The following is a 22,318-nucleotide window of genomic DNA, read 5'->3' as shown; positions in this document are numbered from 1 at the left end:
ACACACACACACACACAAACAACAAAAAACAGCTCCTCAAAGCACAAATTATGACTCATATAACTTTTACAGATCCAGGCTCACGTTAACAGTTTCTAACCACAGTCAAAAGTGTTTCTCTCTATCTGCAGTGACACCAATTCTATTCCTTAATAGCTCCATATAAAAGACTTCTTATAACTACATCGGTTCTCACTATGGGTAATACAAATTGTCCTCCTTGCTGATTTTTTTGTATTAAAAAATATTAATAAAATATACATTTTTAATACAAAAAATTATAAAAAAAAATATTTGAAAAATAAAATTTCTAATCAATTTAAATGAAATAATATATTTATTCAATTTAAAAGCATAATAAGTAATGTTTTTGTGTAGTATGTTGAGGACTTTGTGTATTTTTTTGTATTTCTAGCTTCTTTTTTGTTTTAGATGTTTTAGGTTGTATGGTTGATAGTGTAGCAAGATTACTTTTGTAAAAGACACTCTGTTATCAATGGGAGTTCTTGGTGAAAAAAGGGTAATAATAATCATGATCCAAAAATGAAGGGGTTTCACCTCCATATTACTTTGTGCAGCTACGTATCATAAAGGTGCCTGTTATCCTGCTGCAACGTGTCTGTGGACTTGCTTTCCACGGATTTTTCCTCTCTTGATTTGGCCTCACCTGTGGTTCTCAGCATCCTTTCATAGCAGGTGTCCTGCCCTTGGTCCAAGGTGCGCCCCTAGCGACACGTTTGTGGAAACAGCTGCTAACCAATAGGAAGCGTGTCTTGCCTCAGTTACCAGCTTCTTGGCATTCGATTGGTTAGTAAGGGAGGGGCACTCATATCCCGAGCAGTAGCGCTGTCAGCGGAGGCGGCACATAGGAGAGAGATGAGGAGCACTGATGAAAATAAGCCACCGAATCCCATAAACAAAGAACTGGTGCTAGGAAATGATCATGTAGCGGCCGAGGTCGACTAAAAACTAACAACAAAACTTTGAACAATAAAAGTATAGATATCCCCCCTCCGAAAAAAACTGGTTTGTTCCAGCTCGCCTCTCCTCTCTCTGGCTTTAGCGCCCTTTCTGCCAGAACAATGGTGGCTGAGACACAGCGGAGCAGAGGTGTACGTGCCGGGCTTAAAACAGGACATGTTAGCCGCATTTACCTTCCGTTACCCTTTATATAGTTAGGTAGGAGTCAGACCATGTTCCTTTTTAGCTGAAAAACATTACACCCAGGTAACCTGCAGTGTTGAAAACGTGTTGAAAACGTGTTTTCCGACGACGTTTGCTACCCTACAACCATAGCTGGACTGGCCAACCCAGTATTGTGATTTTTAGTTTTTATGGGCCGATGATTTTTCTTTTTTTCTTTTTTTTTTGTAACGGTATAAACAATGAAAGGTGGTGGATTGGCCAGCTGGATGCTGAGCGGTGTGTAAAAATAACTCAGTTGTTTGGTTGTGGCTATGGCGGAACTCCCACAGAGGCCAGCAGGTGGATGAGGAAAAGGGGAGGCAGGAGGAGGAGAGACCCGAGGCGGCCGCCGGTCTGAGTGTCAGGTGAACTGAACTTCAGGTAAGAAGTTATGACCTGCAGTCTATCTGGGTCAGATATAAACCAAGTTTAGGTGTAGTTTATTTTCGTTGTGCTGACTTTTTACAGTCGGTTACAATAACTCCTACTGTGTACTAGGTTTCTATACAGCTGGGTGGGTGCTTTGATGTTACTGATAGTGAACTTTATTTTATTCATAAGGTTAGTTAGAGTTGCCAACCCTCCCGTATTCACAGAAAATATTACGCATGTCGTATTGAGCTGAAAAGGAACAGTTTGTCCCGGACATGAGCTACAATGAAAAAGACAAAGCTGGAGTTATTCTGTGTCTTTGCTGCACAGCTGCTGCCTCTTCTCCTCTCATTCTCTCCCCCTCCCTCTCCTGTTGCTACTTCAATCATGAAACTGATCAATGATCAGCTGATCGGCTTTTCTCTCTTGTTTATTTATCACTCACTTTGCACCAGAAAGAGGAAACCGCCGGATGTCGCACTAAACAACAGCAGCACGTTTAAGCTTGATCAGCTGTTGTTAGAATTTATTTAATATTAATTTCTAGTATCAGCTGATGTTTGCTGGAGCCACAGCTGTAAAGCTGCTGGTCATGATATCGGTTTGGTTATCTGGTGAGAGGGAAACATGGTAGCAGGGGCGATTCTAGGGTCAGAGCTTTGGGGGTGCTGAGCACCCAGAGAGCTGCTCAGCCAGGCAAGATCAACTTTACTCATCACGATGAGACGTCTTCCCTGTCTCTGTCAGTCCCTGCATCCCTACATGTCTCCAGTTGTCCCGAGTTCTCTCTGTCTGTCTCCTCGGTGCATTTAAACCCCTGTACCTCCCTGTCCTCATCGTCTGTTGTCCTCGTCTCTGTTATCAGTCATCATAATTTTACCATCTCTGTGCAAGTCTGCAAATTTCTTTAGTAAATCATAAGATTCTTAAATTCATCAAGTCTCTCTGTGCCTGGGTCCTCATCACGATACATGACATCACTGTTTTGCAACTTTGCCTATGGTACAATGTATGAAAAGATCTTTACTGCAGATACTACTATGGAAACCACATGTTCATCTAATAAAAGATGTACATTTGTCCGCAGGCTACGGACAATTTTAAGTTTTACATTTTAAATATGCTATATAAAATTCAACGGGAGCAACAGGACGGTCAGATGTCGCTGATTTTACTACAGTGTAGGACGGGTTGTAGGCAGGGCCATTTACCATTTACCATAACTGTGCAGGGGCGGGTCTAGCAAAGTTTTGCCAGGGGGCCAGGTAGGGCATTAACATGGAAGGGGGGCACAAAGAAATACTTTTCTTTCTTATTCTCATTTAAAATGTTTAGCTTTTATTAAATAATTGTCTGAATTTTACAACCAAAGTTTTTATCTGATGTAAAATGTATAGAAATCATAAATTTACCAACAAGACAGTGTACATCACTGTCACAACAGCATCTGTTTTCATTCAAAGGCTTTATGGCTTTTCCTGTAATACCTGGTGGGCTGGTCTCTAGTCAAAATGCCTGGGTCGATTTTTTGTCCCAGTCCAGCCCTGCCTACAACCCGTCCTACTCTGTAGTAAAATCAGCGACATCTGACCGGCCTGTTGCTCCCGTTGAATTTTATATAACATATTTAAAATGTAAAACTTAAAATTGTCCACTGAGAGAGGACTTTTTATTAGTGATCTTAACAGTATTTTTTTTTCATATTAATTTAATTTGTTCATCTAATTGAATATAATCTATTTGTATATGATTGTCAGTCCAAAGAGGAAGAGAGGAAAGAGGGGAACGTGAGGAGAAAGTACAAGGTCAGGAAGAGGCAGGTAAGAAAACAGACAAGGAAAAGTGACAGGCAAAACAGAAACCGTTCAACTGCTTGAGAGAGTTGACTACCAAAAAGTGATAGACAGATTTGCCAGTCAAGGTGAGGCGACATGGGTTAAAATAAAATTTAAAAAAAATCTACAGAGCCATAGTAGTATCTGCAGTAAAGATCTTTTCATATATTGTACCATAGGCAAAGTTGCAAAACAGTGATGTCATGTATCGTGACGAGGACCCAGGCACAGAGAGACTTGATGAATTTAAGAATCTTATGATTTACTAAAGAAATTTGCAGACTTGCACAGAGATGGTAAAATTATGATGACTGATAACAGAGAAGAGGACAACAGACGATGAGGACAGGGAGGTACAGGGGTTTAAATGCACCGAGGAGACAGACAGAGAGAACTCGGGACAACTGGAGACATGTAGGGATGCAGGGACTGACAGAGACAGGGAAGACGTCTCATCGTGATGAGTAAAGTTGATCTTGCCTGGCTGAGCAGCTCTCTGGATGCTCAGCACCCCCAAAGCTCTGATCCTAGAATCGCCCCTGCTACCATCAACCCAACATACTACACAAATGCACGGCAACGCCTTGAAGTCATTCTGTTGTTGCCAAAGAACTGATGAGAAAGATGTTTGACGAGCTTAATCTATGTGTTAGCCAGTAGTTTGTGTAGGAGTCATATGAGCTGTTCCTTTTTTGATTAAGTGGGTTGGTTTAAATGCACTCACTGTATTGGTACACGGGTGTGGGGCGTGACTCATGGGTGTGTTCGGTGATAAATGTGGTTGCACTCACCTGTTCACGGCACCTGATGTTGGTGAGCAGAAAGGTAGGGTGAGCATGAGGCGAAACCTTCTGTTGACTGCAGCTTGAGCGCAGTTATGCAATAGGCCAATGTTGTAATTTGGCATAGTAAATGGTGCAGTTATTTGTGCAGTCTGTGCATTTGTTTAAGGTTTGAGCCCGTGTGCCGATTTGTATAGTGGACAGTTGTGTGTGGAATAAAAGTAGCAAATAGTACAGAGGTGTATCTCATGTGTTTACTGTTGCGCGTCATCTGTGTCCTCATGTTTAGCCTGCCGCGGCCTTTGGTTGGAGGAGCCGCAATAGTTTGGATATACAGAATGCTGGTGGCATGAATGAAAATTTTGAAGCTTCGTCCAGCGATGAAATTGAAATCATAATAGGGAGGGATTCTTCTATCAGGTGGAAAGATGAATTAACAACAGCAAAATTACAATATGTAATATGTATTTGTAAAGAAATATTATAGACAGTTTTGAAAGATATAGATAGATCTGTAAAGATGTCAAGCAGCTTCTAGATGCTTAAAGGAAGCAGTAAGGTCAGTTTCCATTCTGGGTTTTCAGCATTAATAAAGAAACCTGCAACAAGGTGAGTAATGTTTGAGGTCCAAAAGAAATCAACACAGACATTTTTGACAGTGCTTTTCTACCTGAACATTCAAAGCGCTCTGTACAGGTTGCCTCATTCACACCTGTTCATAGAAGCCCTTTTTCTGTGCTTTCTATCTAACATTCACACACATTCATACTCTGATGAATGCATCAGAGAGTGACTTGGGGTTAATGTCTTGCCCAAGGACAGTTAGCATGCAGTCTGGAGCAGCCAGGGATCGACCCAAAAACCATCTGATTAGTAGATGACCTGCTCCACCTCCTGAGCCACAGCCGCCCCTTTTAGAGGTAAAGAATCAATTAGAAAGTAAGTACAGTAATTTTTTGAGGTGATTTGATTAAAAAAAATCATTTTTTGCTTCTAATTACATAATTAAGGTGTAATTACATCTTCCAACAATTGATACATTGTCATAAACGTATCATTTATCTACTAAAAATACATAGGAGCTGGCGTCATGTTGTGGAAGCTGCCATCTTGCCCCACCATCATACGCTGGCTGAGATGGGCATCGCTGCTCCGCCTTTTCATGTTTTATGTAAGTGGCTTTATACATTTATACATACATGTATATTTTGGTGATCTCTTTCTCAGTATGTTTTTCTTCTTATGGAAATAAGCAAAGATGAAACCAGTTAATGTTAGGCTCCAGTGTCCTAAAAAAATCCCACCTTTCCCCTGATAAACAAATTGATTGCATTCTCACATTGTGTGGGAATTGATGATTAATTACAACTTCGATGAGCCACTTCAAAGAAAGTTTCACCTGCGTGGGCAGCAACAGAAAGTCCAGATGTGCAAACAGAAGGTTTCCACATTAAAATCTCGATATTTTAATCATCTAGGGTAAAATTGTAGTTTTTCATTAACAGGAACACAGTGGAAAGAAACTATATCATTCGGATTGTCTACATTGGAAGGAACTACTTCTTCTTCCGCCTTTCATAGTCATGTGTGAAATACGGCTGTATAAATGTGTGGCAGCCTCTGGTGTGCGCACTCACAACAATGGCTGAGCGTAATTAGAGTCATGTGCAGACGTATTTTACATCCACAAACAGCCGAGACGTGGTTTGCGATACATGTGGCAAGAAAGTGAGGTGTTGTGGCAACACCACTAACCTTGTCAAACACCTCAGAGTAAATCATATCACAGAATATGAGGAGCTTATGTTGAGGCGAACTGAAGAGGAGGAGAAGGACAGGTGCTGCTAGGGTGAGACAGACGTCTCTCAGGGAGTCCTTTAATGCTGCAGGCAGGCAAGGTGTTCAAATAGCGCACAACTTCAGTTTTTTTATTTCTATATGATGAACTCTGCATTATTAAGTGATAAGAACAAGTAATCTGATGTCCTGTAATCATTATGACGCTATAATTTGAGATAAAATAAAAGAGTAAAGTTTTTGTACAAAGTATCGGATCAGTATCGTCGATAACACCCTGAATTTTACTTGGTATCGGACCGGAAAGGAAATCAGTGGTATCGAACATCACTAGTGATCAAACGTCAGGCCAAGCTGGAAGTGATTCCTGTCTTCTCTAACTTCTACAACACTGTCCAATAGAGACACGTGAATGAAATGCAGCGTCATTAAAAACACTGATGATCTTTATTTAAAAATGTAATATATTTACATCTGAATAAACTTTTAGGCATTACGCTGACGGACGGATGGATGGACAATGAATGCTTTCTCGTCCTTCTTGTCATGCACCATGGAAGTGTCTGAGGGGCTTTTCCACTTGGAATCGGGATACTGTGTCCACACTTCAGAGGTCGAGTTTCCAGCATCTCACCTGGGCCTCATCTGCAAACAATCAGCAGGAGGGCTTCTTAAACCAGCGCTGCCTGCTACTCCTCGCCAGTTTGTTCTGCCATCTCCAGTGGTAACTAGGCTTCACCTCTGCTCCAGTTCTGGCTTGCTCCTTCCCTGTGTTTAACCTTGTTTTCCCTGTGTTTAGGTCTCCTCTGCCAACATACTAATCCTACCCTCAAACTCCCTTACCCGTCCTGCAACTTCTTCTCCCTCTGTTGCAGAATTCCCGTTGGATTGTTCCCATCAGGAGCCAGGTGTTCAGTCTCTCGATAGCTTTTCCTCTGGTTCCTGCTCTCTGCTGACACTCCTAGCTCGAGCCACGTTCTCCATTCCCTCTCTTTAAGCAAAGTCTCATAAATAGTTTAACCATGTGCATTGAATCTGCATTTGGGTCTAAGCTTTCTATGGAGGGAAGAAATCATCACAGTGACATCTATTCAATTTTCAATTCAATTTTATTTATAGAGCGCCAAATGACAGCAACAGTCACCTCAAGGCGCTTTATATTGTAAGGTATACTTACAAAGAAAAGCCCAACAATCATATGACCCCCTATGAGCAAGCACTTTGGCGACAGTGGGAAGGAAAAACTCCCTGCTAAAGCTATCCACTAAAGAAAGAGAAATATATTTTTGTTTCATTTTTTATTTGTCTTCTTCTTCCTTCTGGGATTTGGAAGCAACAAGTAAAGTATGCATATTATACACAAAAGCAGACTTAAATGATCTGACACATGCAAAATGTAGCCAATTGTTATCATTTTATTATCATTTATTATCATCTACCCTGTGTTCTCAAAAGCGAACACAGGGTAGAGAGATGATGGAGGAAATGAAAAAGAAGAGATTAAAGGACAGGTAGAGGGGGGGGTGGAGGGAAAAAGGAGGGATAGATAAAAAGAAGGAAAGAGACAGGGCAGAGAAAACCCCAACAATCACATGACCCCCTTTGAGCAAGCACTTTGGCGACAGTGGGAAGGAAAAACTCCCTTTTAACAGGAAGAAACCTCCAGCAGAACCAGGCTCAGGGAGGGGCGGCCATCTGCTGCGACCGGTTGGGGAGGGGCAAGGAAAACAGGATAAAGACAGACAGAGGTTAATAACGAGTACAATTCAGTGCAGAGAGGTCTATTAAACATAGTGGGTGAAGAAGAAACACCCAGTGCATCATGGGAATCCCCCGGCAGCCTAATGCTGGGCATACACTGTGCGATTTTTGGCCCATTTTGAGCCGATTTTTCAGTCGTGCGACCGTTTGGAGGATCGTGTGTCGTGCATCGTCTATATGGGGTAACGAGAAGCGATTAACACTTCTCGACCAGCTCCCGATCATCAATCGTTTGCTGGTAAGAAAATCAAACCTGTTTGAAATCCTGTCGGTCGTCCTGAGGGCGTCACCGCAGCGTCTTACACTGCGCACGCGCAAAAGCAGAAATGAGAGTGAAAAGACTCACCCCTGCGAGTCAATCGTACAGTTTGAGCAGGAGCTGAATAACGCGACTGAAAAAATCGCAGCACAGTGTATGCCCAGCTTATTGCAGCATGGAGGATTCAGGGTCACCTGAGTAGGCCATCAGCCTTCTAAAAGGATACTGAAGAAACCCGTCGAAAGAGTGTTAGTCTTCATCACTGCTGCTGCTGGACTCAATTGAACACCTCCGAAATTTGCACACAGGCAAGTATTCCTCTTCTTCCTCAAAATCCTCTCGGGAACACTTCCTCGAGCCTCCAGCTTCATGGTTGCCAAGCTCTTCGTGTGCATCTTCAAAAAGTTCATCACTGCTGCTCTCAGAGTGGTCGTACACAGCTGAGCTGGTCCCCGAATCAGAGTGTGCAAGCCTGGATTTTTTGCTATCACGCTCTTCTTCGTTAACATCTTCCTCTCTGGACCTTTTCGTGGATCCACCGGGCTGCGGTTCTTCTTCTGTTGACTGCTGATTGATGTCCTCATCAGCAATATTACCAACACGAGGACAGCCCTCACCATCAGTGTCAGAAGCAGAGAAGAAGTCGGAGTCATCATCAGAAAACTCCTCGCTCCGTCTGATTCTTTTGTATGGTTCCACATCTTCTTCATCCATCTCTCTAGACCTCCTCCTGGATACACCTGGCTGAGGGTCCTCTTCTGGGATGTGCTGGTCAACATCCACACAGTCTTCAAATGCCTCATCCGAATCCTCATTTTCAATGCCAACAACAACCACAGCATTATGATCCTCATGCTGTTCATTGTTGACAGCATTGGCATTAAATTCCCTTACATTAATATTTTGAACGATGACATTGTTGTCATCGTCATCATCATCTTCATCGTCATCGTCAGTGTCAGTGTCACCGTAAAGGTAATTGTCATATTGTTCCAGCACTGAAGTTACTAGCCTATCCACAAACAAACAAATATCACAAAGAGCAAGATAAAGATCGTTCGCGAAGCCCCGGAGTCCACCAATATCTTCGTTAGCTCGTCGGTTAGCTCGCCGGTTAGCTCGTCGGTTAGCTCGCCGGTTAGCTCGTCGGTTAACTGGTTGATTAGCAGGTTCCTGATCTCCACTTGCAGTTGATCGTGGGTTAACCTGTTGGCCTGCAAGATCATTTAATCTTTTAATTAGCATCCATAACTATCTGCTGAAAATCTGTTTTTCATCAATTTCAAGACTGAGCACATGTGCTTACCGTTACGGTTGTTTTGTGATCCATCACCACTTTCACTCATTTTGACTACAAGGAACACAAAACAGCAATGATCACTAAACCTCAACTCAGAATGTTCAGAGAATTTGCTTTTTTGGTGATGACTTTAGGCTGCGTCCGAACGTACACGGCTATGTTTGAAAACGGACGTTTTCCTTTTTCGTTTAAAAAAAAAAATCCAGTCCACATGTGCAGCTTTGAAAAAATATCTCCTTCCACATATAAACGCTAAAAACAAAAAGACAAAGCTGCGCTTTCAAAAATAGCCGTGTACAAGTGGACGCAGCCTCAGTTTCTCAGAAATTCCAATAGTTTGTTTGAGAACAAAACTTAAGTCTTCTCTATTTTCCTAAATGAACAAAATAATCTCAGAAATAATCGTGTTAAAAAGAGCTTCTGTCACTCCAAGATATGATTAAGAACATTTTCTAATTTATGTATAATTTGTCAAATATGACAGCAGCTGGCAAATAGTTAAGTCTTCATTTGTTTTCCTGGAAAATATAGTCTAGTCTTGCACAATGTAAAGTACATAAATACTGTCCTGGCAGGCAGGAAAATCAGGCTTCATATATTTAAGTAAATGATCTTAAGTTTACAAACTGAAATGTGAGCTTACTTTAGTTCTTGGTAAATTACAGAGCAGTTAATCCTCGGGGAAACGTCGAAATGTCACTAAATAGTGGTCTGCGTTCATACGGTTGCAGTGTCTTCAGTTTTGTGTTCATATGCTGATGTTTTCATTCAAAACATGCTTAAATGCTGTGATGTCATTTTAGCATCAAAGACTGTAGAATGTGCAGAGATTCTTTTTACATCAAGTTGTTTGATCAGAGTTTGATATCTTTTAAATGGAGACAAAAAAACAGACAGAAGTGGATGTAAAAGACTAAAGCAGTCAATGTGTTATTATTTTCATTTATTCTAATAGTTCCTGTAAAGTTCTACTCTAAGAGATTCATCTTGGCCTTCATGCAGGATTAAAGCTCAATAATGAGGACACACACAAAATATAAAACATTTATGATTGTTAGGCAAAGTTATCAAAGCATATATCCACTAATATGGTCTCATTCTTGCGCTGCGCCCTCATTTTTCCCTGGAGGCATCGCTATGGCAACAAAACATATAAATATAAACTTTATTTGTACAAATCTGTGATGTTGATGTGCACAACGTGGGATTCAGACCTCGGAGGGTTAATCAACAAATCACGAAAAATTAGGTTTAAATTTCTGTTCATGACGGTGCAGATTTCTGACATTTTGTGTACTTTAAGCATTTAACAATTTGATTGTTTCTAATAAAAACTGTGTGAAACTCAAGTTAGACCTGTGTTTGTAAATGAACCGCCCCATGTTGTGTAGCTTTCTGGATTTTATACTTATTGGGCTACATATTAATTTATTATACAGGCTATACAGTAGATCAAATCTAAACTCACATGTTTAATCATGTGGGCTACAGACAACAATCAAGTTATGGCCTATATTGATATGAAAAACGTGCATACTTAGTGCATTTGAATCATTTTAACCATATGTAACCACCTGCATGTCATGGTCCCGGGACTTCTACCTGGTTTTTTGTGTGTCTTGTGTTGTTGTTGTTTGTTTGCCATTTAATACTTGTACAGCTGCTGTTATCACTCTATATTTCTTCATACATTCTTATATATTTCTATATTGTGTATTTGTGTATTTTGTTGTACAGTTATTTTATTTTCAACTTTAATTTATATTTTTATCTTGTTCTTTCCCAGTTAAATTTACCCTTCATTCTAATTTGTTGTTGTACAGTTATTTTATTTTGAACTTAATTTTTATATTTTATCTTATTCTTTCCTAGTCAAATGTACCATTTTAATTTTAATTTTCATATTTATTTCTTATCCTATTCATAGTCTTTCTTTTTTCTTCTTTAGGTCACGAGCAGTTGTGTAAGCATTTCACTGCATATCATACTGTGTATGACTGTGTATGTGACAAATAAATAATTGAATTTGAATTTGATTTGCTGTCAGTTTTAGGGTCCCTAGGTTGTTCTGTTAAGATGTTGCTTATTTGATTTCCCCTCGTGACCTTACCCCCTGTGTGCCCCCTCTGTGTATCTGCCAGTCCCCATGCCTCATTTCTCCTCCTTGTGTTTTATTCCATGTTTTCCCCAGCCCGCTACGTCTGTGTTCTCTTCCAATCTGGTCTGCGTCTCTGTGTGCTTCCTGTTTTACTTTGATAGTCTTCCGTCAGTGTTGTGTTACTCCTGCCGTGTCTCGTTATGATTATCAGTGTCACCTGTGTTCCCCGTGTGCTCCCACTTCCCTCGTTAACCCTCTGTGTATTTATGTCCGCGTCTCCTACATTTCCTACATAATAGAGCTATAATAAATGTTTGTTTGGGGTCAGAAGCCAGTTAAAAGCTGTACGTGGTACCTGAGGCGGTGCTGCACTGACCAGATGTTTCTGGCTATTTGCTGGTTCAGCCTGCCTATCACTGCAGCTCTCGGCTCTTATTGGTCAGGCTGACGGCATGCTCACTCAGCACAATATAAAACAGAAGAGGGTAACAATAGAGACATTAGTGCTGTGTGTGTGTGTGTGTGTGTGTGTGTGTGTGTGTGTGTGTGTGTGTTGTAAAGACAGTCCAAATCAGGGTTTTAAAATGTGTTGCTGTCTCCATCCAGCATCAAAGCTGCAGTGAAATTTCCTTCAATGAAATTTTGGCTCAAAGGAAAACAGTGTTGTTATTGTCAATCTCCAATTAATATAAAAGTGTAATTAAACCAAGGCAGACTTGTATTGACTGGACATGGTAGAATTCTGCTGAATTACCCCCTTTATTGCTGAGTCATGCAAATGGTCTACAGAAGGTCGCAGGAAGTGCTCTACCGCAGTTTTCCTGGGACGCCACGACTTTCGACTCTCATCTGATCAAGCACGAGAAAGCATGAGTCTGCACCACAGCTGCCTGAATGCAAAGCAGGGAGGATCGTGTAAGGATCGCCAGAGTCGGCGTCTTTCACCGAGCCACAACTCAGTCGACATTTAAATACACAGATGTGGTTTTTATTCGTTTGAATACGACTTATGCTCAAGAAGGTGATCTTTAACACTTCCCCATTCCTGGTTACTCTACAAGTGAGAATCATCAACCATGAGAGCATTGCAAATATGAACTTCTAATGCATATTCAGCTCCATTTGTCATGGTTCAGAAAGCAAAAACAGGCTGAAGGCCCCAAGATGATGACATCTGTAGTTCAAACAACTTTAGCGTTAAATATGCTCCAGTTAGCAGCAACGTTCCCTCTAATTTTTCATGTGTCCGAGCGAACACACAAACTCCCTGGAATTAACACTATTGGAAGTAAAAATAACTTGAACTCCAGTTTTGAAAACACAACCTCCTTTTTTTATATATTTATAAAGCTCTGACTTGTAATATGAGTCTGTGGTCTGGGAGAGAGTCCTGTAACTCTGTCTGCAAAATACAGGATATAATGACCAATGTTGGGCAATTAATGATATAGTTACTACTTTAAAAAAGTAACTGAGTTATGCAAACAAAGTTTTTTGCAGCTGTTTTTACCTACAAATGCAGCCAAGGCGTCTTTTTAAACAAACATTTCAAACTATTTACAGAACAATCAGCTGTTCTGCATCAAATCTGATGCCACACAAATTATTTGTGCCACTCCAAAAAATAATTTCTGTCCACTATGAGATGAAGGAGAACAACAGCCTGATACCTGCAGGCCTGACAACAGTGGATGTATCACTGCTGTAACACCTGTAACATTCAGCAGTCGCCTCATTGTTCTGACACACACAATGGTTGTACACGTTGTCATTAACGTGGCTTCACTCGTCATCAGCCACGCCGCTTTGCTAGCTAGAACGCCGGTGTGGGCGCATAAGGGCGCTGTCAGAGCCTGTCAACCACGTTGATTAGCTGCGTATATACGAATGTGAATCGCATCAATGGCTGGACTATGAGATGAGGTGGCATCGTTCTAATCCCATAGCTCACTGACTCACACTGCAAAACAGAATTGTTAAAGTATTTATTTTAATTTCAATTCAGGTTAGATTTTTTTTGTGTGCAACACAGATTTTCTGTGCGCAGAGACCGTGCCAGCAGTGCGCAGCTTAGAGGGAACATTGGTTAGCAGTGACGCTGATAAGAATGTGTGCAGGCTGGGAGCACAGAAGTATTTACTGTAACTTAGGGGGGACCCACAGAGTCAGAGCACTTCAGACTAACGGGCCTGTCTTATATGTCATCAGCTTCTCCAGTGGGACTGAAGCCATCCATCCCACCAGCCAGCGGCCCTTCGGGTGAGAGGAAGGGCCCCGTCGTCATGGCGCCTGTCAACGTGGAGCCAGCCGGGCGAGTTTGTCCTAGAAAGCTTATTTGCCATCTTCACCTTGCTCTCTGAACGCAAGAGCTGTATCATCATGGCTGAACCACTGGTGAGCGGCCGAGCTGCGATTCTTTCTTTTCTCTCCATGACGCTTAGTCCACTTCTGTCTGTGTTACAGCATCATAAACACGCATTTTGCCCATCTTACTTCATTTTATTAGTCATAGTACCTTTTGATGGCGGTGTTTATTGGCTCAACATTTTATGCAAATCTCAGTTTCGACCTTTTTTACTCTCCAGCCGAGCATTAAATGGACAAAGCAGTAAATCAGGGAAGGCCTTCTCTTTATCGCTGTGTTTACTGGATTGTATTTTACCTGAGAAACCCACGCACACTCCACAGTCAGCGATCAAATAGAAGCTGTTCTCCACCTCTGTCTGTTCTTATCTGGCAGGAGAAGCCGCTAAACAAATCTCTGCAGAGGAGAAGAGCCACAGTTTGACCAGGTGTGTGCGCCTCATGTGGACACATACTTACTATACACTGTCACATATTCTGAACAGGACTAACCTTTTTTGCCATCCTTTGTCTCTTGGCTCCCTCTCTTCTTCCTGTCATCTGTCCAGCTGATCAGCTCTATGAGTTCTCTTGCTGGGTACTGCCTGCCATCCATCCTGAAGACTCTGTTCGACTGGTACAAGAGGCAAAATGGCCTGGAGGACGAGTCCCATGAACATCGACCCGGGGCCAAGTCAAAAAAGAGTGAGAAGATTAAAATATTGGAGCTGTTTGTGCACATCAACACATGAACTGGATCATGAAATACTTTCCTTTGAAAGGATTTATTCCAAGCAATGTAGGCGCAAATATTCCCAAACCAGCCTGAAATCAGATGAGGATGATTATGGTGATGGTCGGTCATTGCAGAAGGTGAACCGCGTTAAAACCACAGTATTCAGATATACATATACAGTAAGTACAGTGGGATGCAAAAGTTTGGGCAACCTTGCTAATAGTCATTATTTTCCTGTATAAATCGTTGGTTGGTACAATAAAAAATGTCAGTTAAATATATCATACAGGAGACACACACAGTGATATTTGAGGAGTGAAATGAAGTTTATTGGATTTACAGAAAGTTTGCAATAATTGTTTAAACAAAATCAGGCAGGTGCATAAATTTGGGCACTTTTGTTATTTTAATGATTTCAAAACTTTTAGAACTAATTATTGGAACTCAAATTGGCTGTAAGCTCAGTGAGCTCCGACCTACATACACAGGTGAATCCAATAATGAGAAAGAGTATTTAAAACCACTTAAGCCCCACGCCCCCGGTATCGGGGGCAAAAAGGAGGAGATCACGTTTAATCGGTTATAACACGGGGTGAGAAATATAAGTCCAGACATGTGTGGTATCCACAGAAACCTCTGAATCTCAGCTAAAATGTCATATAAACCATTTCTACAACCACCAAACACACCGAAAACAAGCCGTGATTAAACGAGCAGTTACATAAATGCGCAAAGGTCCGCTAAACAAACAAAACCGAACCAGAAATTCTTTAGACTTCATGTAACCGGCTAAAGATAGGCTGGTTAGCTTCCAGGGCTATCACTGACTGCACACACCAAGTTTCACCACACTCTGACCAAAATTCACTGAATGAGCCGCAAAAGAAGACCACAAAAACACACAGCGGCGCAAATGCGCTAAGACAGAAATTGGCTTACCGTCCCGATTTCCTCCGTTATTTTCGCCGGTAGCCGGTAACCACGTGATTGCCGGTAGTTACCACGCCTACCTAGCCGCATCAGAGCCGTTTTCTGTCAACAACCTCCATTTTAGACCCACCTACAGACACGTGACTGGACAGACGCCACATGCAATAAATTTGGACCCACGTGGGTTTTGGCATCACAACGTCTGATTGGTTGAAGTGACGTGAACGTGGCATCGTTATTTTGAATCTATTGGCTAAAACGATTAAAAAGAGGTGTCAATCATGCAAATTGACCAAAAGAAATCAAAGTTACAGCCCCTCGGAGTTTAAAGGGCCAGAGGCCAATGAAGCGCTCTATGCCCACTGCAGTAAAGGGCCATTACCATGTAAATGTGTGGTTCCAAAATATATTTTTAAAAAAAGCATTTTTAGGCCTGTTAATAAAATTTATTACTTTCTGCTCTTTAATACCTAAAAAAAATTAACTGGCATGGTGTCCAATTGTGTGCCAAAATTGGACATTTTTGTACAACGTCTGGATATTCATGTATTGACAGGGCTGTAGTTTTTCACTGTTTTACTTTAGAAACATAAATCTTTGCACAGATGATGCTTATATGTTGATTACTGGATTTCTGGAACCAAATGTGAGCTGAGGCATATTTTTAAAAGGGTTATATGCTAAAAATTACAAAAAAAATTAGGCGAGAATAAAATCTACTTTTTCTGTGTTCCAGTCTCAGTAACTTTGACACAGTAATATCTGCTTTAATATTTGCACCTCTGATTAAATTTCCCAAGTGTTAGCTTTATTTTGATACCAAGATTGTAAGGACAGAGTTTGTAATTGCAGAGAAATAATCAATTTAATTTGGGCATTACATTTTCGAGCAGGAAGCTCAGAAACCCCCTTGGGGCTTAAGAGGTTAAGGGGGTCAATTCTAAGTTTCCCTCCTCTTTTAATTTCCTCTGAAGAGTAGCAACACGGGGGTCTCAAAACCTAATTACATTGTCTTCAACGTTCCAGCGAATAGGTTTAAGCTACAAACCTATCAAGGGGAAGGACACAGAAAGATGTCTCAGAGATTTAAGCCGTCTGTTTCCACAGTTAGGAACATATTGAGAAAATGGAAAACCACAGGCTCAGCTCAAGTTAAGGCTCGAAGTGGCAGACCAAGAAAAGTCTTGGACAGACAGAAGCGACGAACGGTGAGAACAGTCAGTCGACCCACAGACCAGCACCAAAGACCTACAACATCATGTTGCAGCAGATGGAGTCGCTGTTCGGCGCACTTTACACAAGGAGATGCTGTATGCGACAGTGATGCAGAGGAAGCCTTTTCTCCGCCCACAGCACAACAGAGCCGCTTTTTGTGTTGCCAAAATTTATGAGCCTGCCTGATTTTGTTTAAACAATTATTGCACTGTGGTGGCAGATTTCTTTTTCTCGTGTGTTAATCACATATTTAATCATATCATATTAGTTATAGTAATATCACTTTCTCACTTTACTATAGTAAGAGCACTCCTGTCACTAGTTGCATGTGTTCACCTGCGACATCATTGTGTGTGAATGGACTTGAGAAGACTGAGCTTCACATTTGCCATACTAGGAGTTGAAATGGCAAAGGAAGAGACTGAAAAGCATGAATGTTAATGTGAGAACACATGAAAATTGGGTTGGAAAACTGTGGCCGGCTGTCTTGTGGAGGTTCAGAAAAGTCCGTAGGATCACAAAAAAGGTCAAAATAAAACGCACACAAACACACATAAACAGAGAAATGTGAAGGAAAGGCAGCTTTAAGGACATGCCCTGCTGACTCTGCAGCTCCACTGCACACACATCCATTACACCTGCCTGCTAACACACACACATGCAATGAGTGTGTGTTAAAATAGTGTAAATTTAACAGACACTTGTTATCAAATGTTGAGTGTATCCACTGCTGCCAATTAACTCTCTATGGTTGCAGGACTACAGTTTAACTTTTGTGAAAGGGAAAAGAGATTCTGGTTTGACCAACCAGTGATCAGACAATAAATTTGGTTGTTAATATAGTGAATTGTGAGATGCTTTCTGCTTGATTGGTGCAGCACAAGTAATTTTCTGATGAAGGAAATCCTCTTCTGTGATAATATTGATGAGTGGATTATTAAAGTGAATAAGATGTAGCAGAGGGCTGAGTTTCCTGTTTCTGATGTATGGGTGAAGCTTGCACCCAGATACACACCTCTGAATACATCAAAACAAACTTGTTTTGTGAAATACATCATGACATGTTACACGTTTACTTTTGGAGGGGAACAAGGAGAAAAGCTAAATGAAATGATGGGTCTGTGAAAATGAAAAATAAGTGAAAAAGCACAGACCTGGGGAAGAAATTCACATTCCAGTGATAAAACATTGATATGGAAGCTTTAAAGGGTGAACACTGGTGTTGCGTGAACTGTGCAGCTGCTAATAAAAAAGGGGAAAAAATTATCTGTGTATAAGGTGGAACTATGTTGGTTGGCCCCAGACTTTCCAGCATTGTGTGATATTCTGGAGCACTTGTGGGCAACCAGTAAATATGATGTGGGGAACATGAACAGAAGCAGTGACTGCAGCTCTGCATGGCAGGTTCTAATCCCTACAGCATGTTGTGTCACCAGAAAGCAAAACTTTTCCTGTGATTTCTGGCAGATTTGGGGGTTTTTTTGTTTTAGTACCAGGCTGATTTTGCCAGTTAGGTTAGGGTTGTTTTCTTTTTGTAAGAGAAACACAGGTTTATTTTTATATATATATTTAGACATGTCCTGAACAAGGCCTAATATGTTTGGGTTTTTTTTGTAACGGTGCACTTAGGAAAAAACCTTTAGCTGCTACTTTTCTGTGTTACTGATTTTGTGTGGAGAAAACTGTGTTTTACTGGCTGCTTGTTGGTTATAGTAAAACACTGTACAGTGGGAAAATGTGTATTCACTGTGAAACACATGCTGTATCACTCCTTTCACAGAAAAGGAGGGTTGACCACATGATTCACAGCAGCACCTCTGCAATCTGTTGATCCAGACCTGACCTCCAGACGCTCCGCGGCTAATGTTTGTTTTTCTGAGGGTCTTTGTGGAGGATTCGGCACAGACACAGACATGCATGAGTGAAATGAAGCAGGTTGTGCAGTGATTACAGAACATCTTAGTGTGGGGCTCATTATCATATCATTGTTGAGCTCAAAGTGTGAAAACAAGTGACATTACTTAAGAAAAATTACTGGTTGCAGTAGTTTTGATTAAACATATGGGATGATCCATGATTTGTGCAAATTATGGACACAGTAATGTTTTAATGATTTTGGGGAAATAAACTGCACGTGGCACACTTGTGTCTGTGGTGTTGGATGCCTTATTGCTGCTATGACCCTGCATTTGTTTGCAAGTGTGAAGTTTGTATTTATACACCAATTTTGGTTTCTAGGTAATTGTGGTGTGGATGCAGGCTCCAGACGGAGCCAAGAGTTAGACCCACTTAACATGACATTAATGCTGATTTTATTCTCTAACACAGGGTTTACAGGGCTAGAGAGAAGTTACTGCGGAGGAGAAGCCCTGATGTTGTCTGAGAAATGATCTAACTAAACCTTTTCTTTTGTTGTTCTCCTAGTTCTGATGAGTCGACTCATGGGAGAGACCATGTGTCAAAAGGAGGGATTCCAGGTTTAACATAAAACAATGTTTTCTATGTTTTCCACGAGTTTTTTCTGATGTTTTGTCCATGGCTTTTTACTGTGGTTTGTGAGATAATAGTTCATGTACAGGTATTAAACCTCTACAGGGCGTAAGTCCATGTTCAGATAAGGTTTTGATGATCTATAAGTAAACGTCACTGAACTGAAAGGAAAATGTGGTTTGATGATGGTTGACATGTTTTCCAAGTGGTTAGAAGTTTTCCCTCCTAGTAAAGAGATACAGGTGCAGCAGCCAGAGTATTACTGGAAGAAATCATCCCAAGGGTGGAATCTCCTGACTGAGACTGGGTGCTGATCAGAAGTCTTCAGAGACCCAGCGAGAAGTAGGAAACACTCATGGCATAGCTGACAGCCCAGGCAGTGGTTGAGGTCAAAGGTCGTGCGGTTTGGAGCCCTACTAGCCATCATGAGAAGATTCCAGAACCACAGCAATAACCATAAAGCTGCATTGGAATGAGAGGGTGAGGGGTGAAAAGAGCGCCCTCCTCCAACAAGAGTGTGCCAAGCTCTACCTCAGCGACTGCAGAGTGAGACTCTGTGGCGCCTAAGAGGGATCAGCGAATGAATGCAGATAACACCTGCTTAAACAGCCAATCAGTTTCCCTGGAAAGCTTAGTATGTTTTTACCTTTACGTTTGTGTGACGTTTCTAATCATTTTATAAATGATATGCATTTACATGACTCTCTGAACATCACAAACTCAGAGTCCTGAGCCTGAGTAAAAGTGATTGGAGTAATTATAGCATGGGGTAGCTAGACTGATTATCTAGCATGTCAGTTCCTGATGCGTAAGTGCATTAGGCCCTCATTGTCTGAGTAAACATAGTAAGGCATGTGTTTGGTGAGCCATGTGTGCCTCAATCCCTAATAACACGGGGGAAGAGGGTCTTTTACAGAAACAGTTAATAAATTGGGAAACATGGGTCGATGGATTTAATGATAAACTGCGAAAAATGTATCACACACTGAAAAACTTCCTTATCTTAACAACGGGTTCTTATGAAAGAGCAGCTTGAAGTTTTCTTTGCAGATGAACAACGAATGCTGTTTGACCTTTGTATATGATCTCCTTCGAACAAAGGGTGGAGACCCAGATGGAGAGAAGATGACCATAAAATGTGAATTTGTTTTTTCCGCCTGACTTTAGGGAGGATGCACATTGTGAATTCTTTGAGTGCACAATGGTGCTGATGTTCAGTAGTTAGAAAGGTGATGGCCAAGCAGAAAACGAGGTCATAATTGTCTCTGTGAGGGAGGAGGTATAGCCCCCCCGTGAGAAGGGCCCACATGTGAGTTTGTGGATGTTCTTTGTCTGTGTGTCTGTATATAAGATGTGAGGGCGGTGGCCACAATTCACAGATGGTCCTGGTGTTTCACTGGGATGCTCTCTCCACATTGCAATGTGTTTATTAAACCCACTTCAAATCAAGCTCACTGGGTGTGTTGCAGGTTATTGTTAAATTTTCCACAACATGCACACTTTCTGTAAATCCAATAAACTTGATTTCACTTCTCAAATATCACTGTGTGTGTCTCCTGTATGATATATTTAACTGACATGTTTTATTGTACCAACCAACCATTTATACAGGAAAATAATGACCATTAACAAGGTTGCCCAAACGTTTGCATCCCACTGTAGATTAGACTTGTAGTCACGACCACCTAAACCGAGACCAGAGGGTATCGAGACCAAGACGAGACAAAGATGCTGCTTCGTTTACGGGTGTCAGGCATATTTATGTGGTTTTGCTTTCGCACAGCCCTCCTCACCGCTCTCTGTTTTTCACTTAATGATATTATCCTATATCCTCGCATGTGATTGGCCACAATATGGAGGGATTGGAGCATAGCTGAGCCACTGTGTGAGAGCTGAGCAGCCAAAGGAAATTAAGTGAGGGTAGAAATGACTGAAAGATTAATAGGATTTGTTTTGAGTGTTGCTCAAAAAAAAGAATGACTTCATATAGGAAAAAAATATATATCACATATGCAGGAAACCTTATTAAGCAGCAAGGCAGAACAAAGTCGGGCTGTATCACAGGGACTAAACCCCAATTCAACCAGACCCAGAACTGATCCAGAATTAAAACAGGACTACAACAGTTCAACATCAGGACTACTGAGGACTTAACCAAGACAGAAGCAGAATCAAAACTAGATGATAGTAGGACTGAAAATCATCATAGACCTGCACTGCACTTATTTTTTAATTCTACCAAAGTCCACTATTTAGATTCAGAAAGGTTTATATAATTATTTAGCCTTGTTGTGCAAACAAGCCTGCATAACTTAATAAATATAGAATTTGAAAAGTAACAAATGGTTTCTCGTCTGATTTCCAAACACAAAAGTTCAGCATATCTCAAACAACAATCACTTCAGTATCGCTGTCATCAGACCTGAGTTTCACTGGCTCATCGACTCATATGGGACTCCTTTCATAGTTTTACAGCCTCCTAGTGATTAAATAGACAGCAGACAAACTGACATCTGAGGCAAACAGCAGACTGACAGCCTTTGCTTGTACTTTTGCCCTGCTGTTTTCAGCTAAAGTAGCTTCAAGATTTAAATAATCCTTTGTTCCACTCACTGACCGTATCAGCTTGTTTCGGCTCTGCATTATACATGTGTCATGTTTTCAGAGTAAAGTACTCAAATCAAGCCCTCTTTTACTTTAAAATCGTGTTTATAATTCACTCTCACTCATTGCATTTAGTTGTTGTTATTGTTCAGAACTTGCACTTTCCAGGATAAATCATCATTAGACTGCATTAGCACAAAAATTGACTTTATAAATGATCTGAGCCCAATTTCCATCCTCTGCATGTTGATTCCTCTGTTAGAGGTTCTACTTATAACAGTGCATTCAGTATTCAAAGCAGTGTTACAGTTTTTAAGTTAAAAACATGTTTTTATTTGCGGTGCATGTTTCTCCTCAGGTCTCTGTTCTCCTCCTGACCTACCTGACTCTGGAGTAGTTCCTCGTCATCGTTTTCCCTTTTAGCAATTTGCGCCCAGGCAAACTTCAGACAGGGGTAAGTTGCACTAGTCATAATAATGTGCCTGATGAAGGTCATCCAACTGTTGTCTTTGTCCACAAACTAATTATCGCTCTTATTTTGAAGAAAGACTGGGTTTGTGCTGCTGGAATATCATCTTTAGGTTGGTGTTTAAGTGGATCAGAAAGTGTGG

The 22,318-nt window shown here is 41.1% G+C and overlaps 2 long non-coding RNA genes across 2 annotated transcripts; both read left to right on the top strand.

Moving 5' to 3' along the window:
• Positions 1-1,512: 1,512 nt before the first annotated feature.
• LOC134616062 (uncharacterized) lies at positions 1,513-5,346 on the top strand. Its single transcript, XR_010091411.1, has 3 exons — positions 1,513-1,566; positions 4,992-5,094; positions 5,254-5,346. It is a non-coding gene; the product is annotated as an uncharacterized LOC134616062 (long non-coding RNA).
• A 1,252-nt stretch (positions 5,347-6,598) lies between these two features.
• Positions 6,599-22,318, top strand: LOC134616061 (uncharacterized). The gene is made up of 5 exons (XR_010091410.1): positions 6,599-6,695; positions 13,598-13,783; positions 14,130-14,181; positions 14,302-14,437; positions 22,066-22,318. It is a non-coding gene; the product is annotated as an uncharacterized LOC134616061 (long non-coding RNA).

Source organism: Pelmatolapia mariae, linkage group LG17 (genome assembly GCF_036321145.2).
Source record: "Pelmatolapia mariae isolate MD_Pm_ZW linkage group LG17, Pm_UMD_F_2, whole genome shotgun sequence".
NCBI lineage: Eukaryota > Metazoa > Chordata > Actinopteri > Cichliformes > Cichlidae > Pelmatolapia > Pelmatolapia mariae.
Note: the sequence above shows the minus strand (reverse complement) of the source record. Positions and strands in the feature narration are given on the sequence as shown.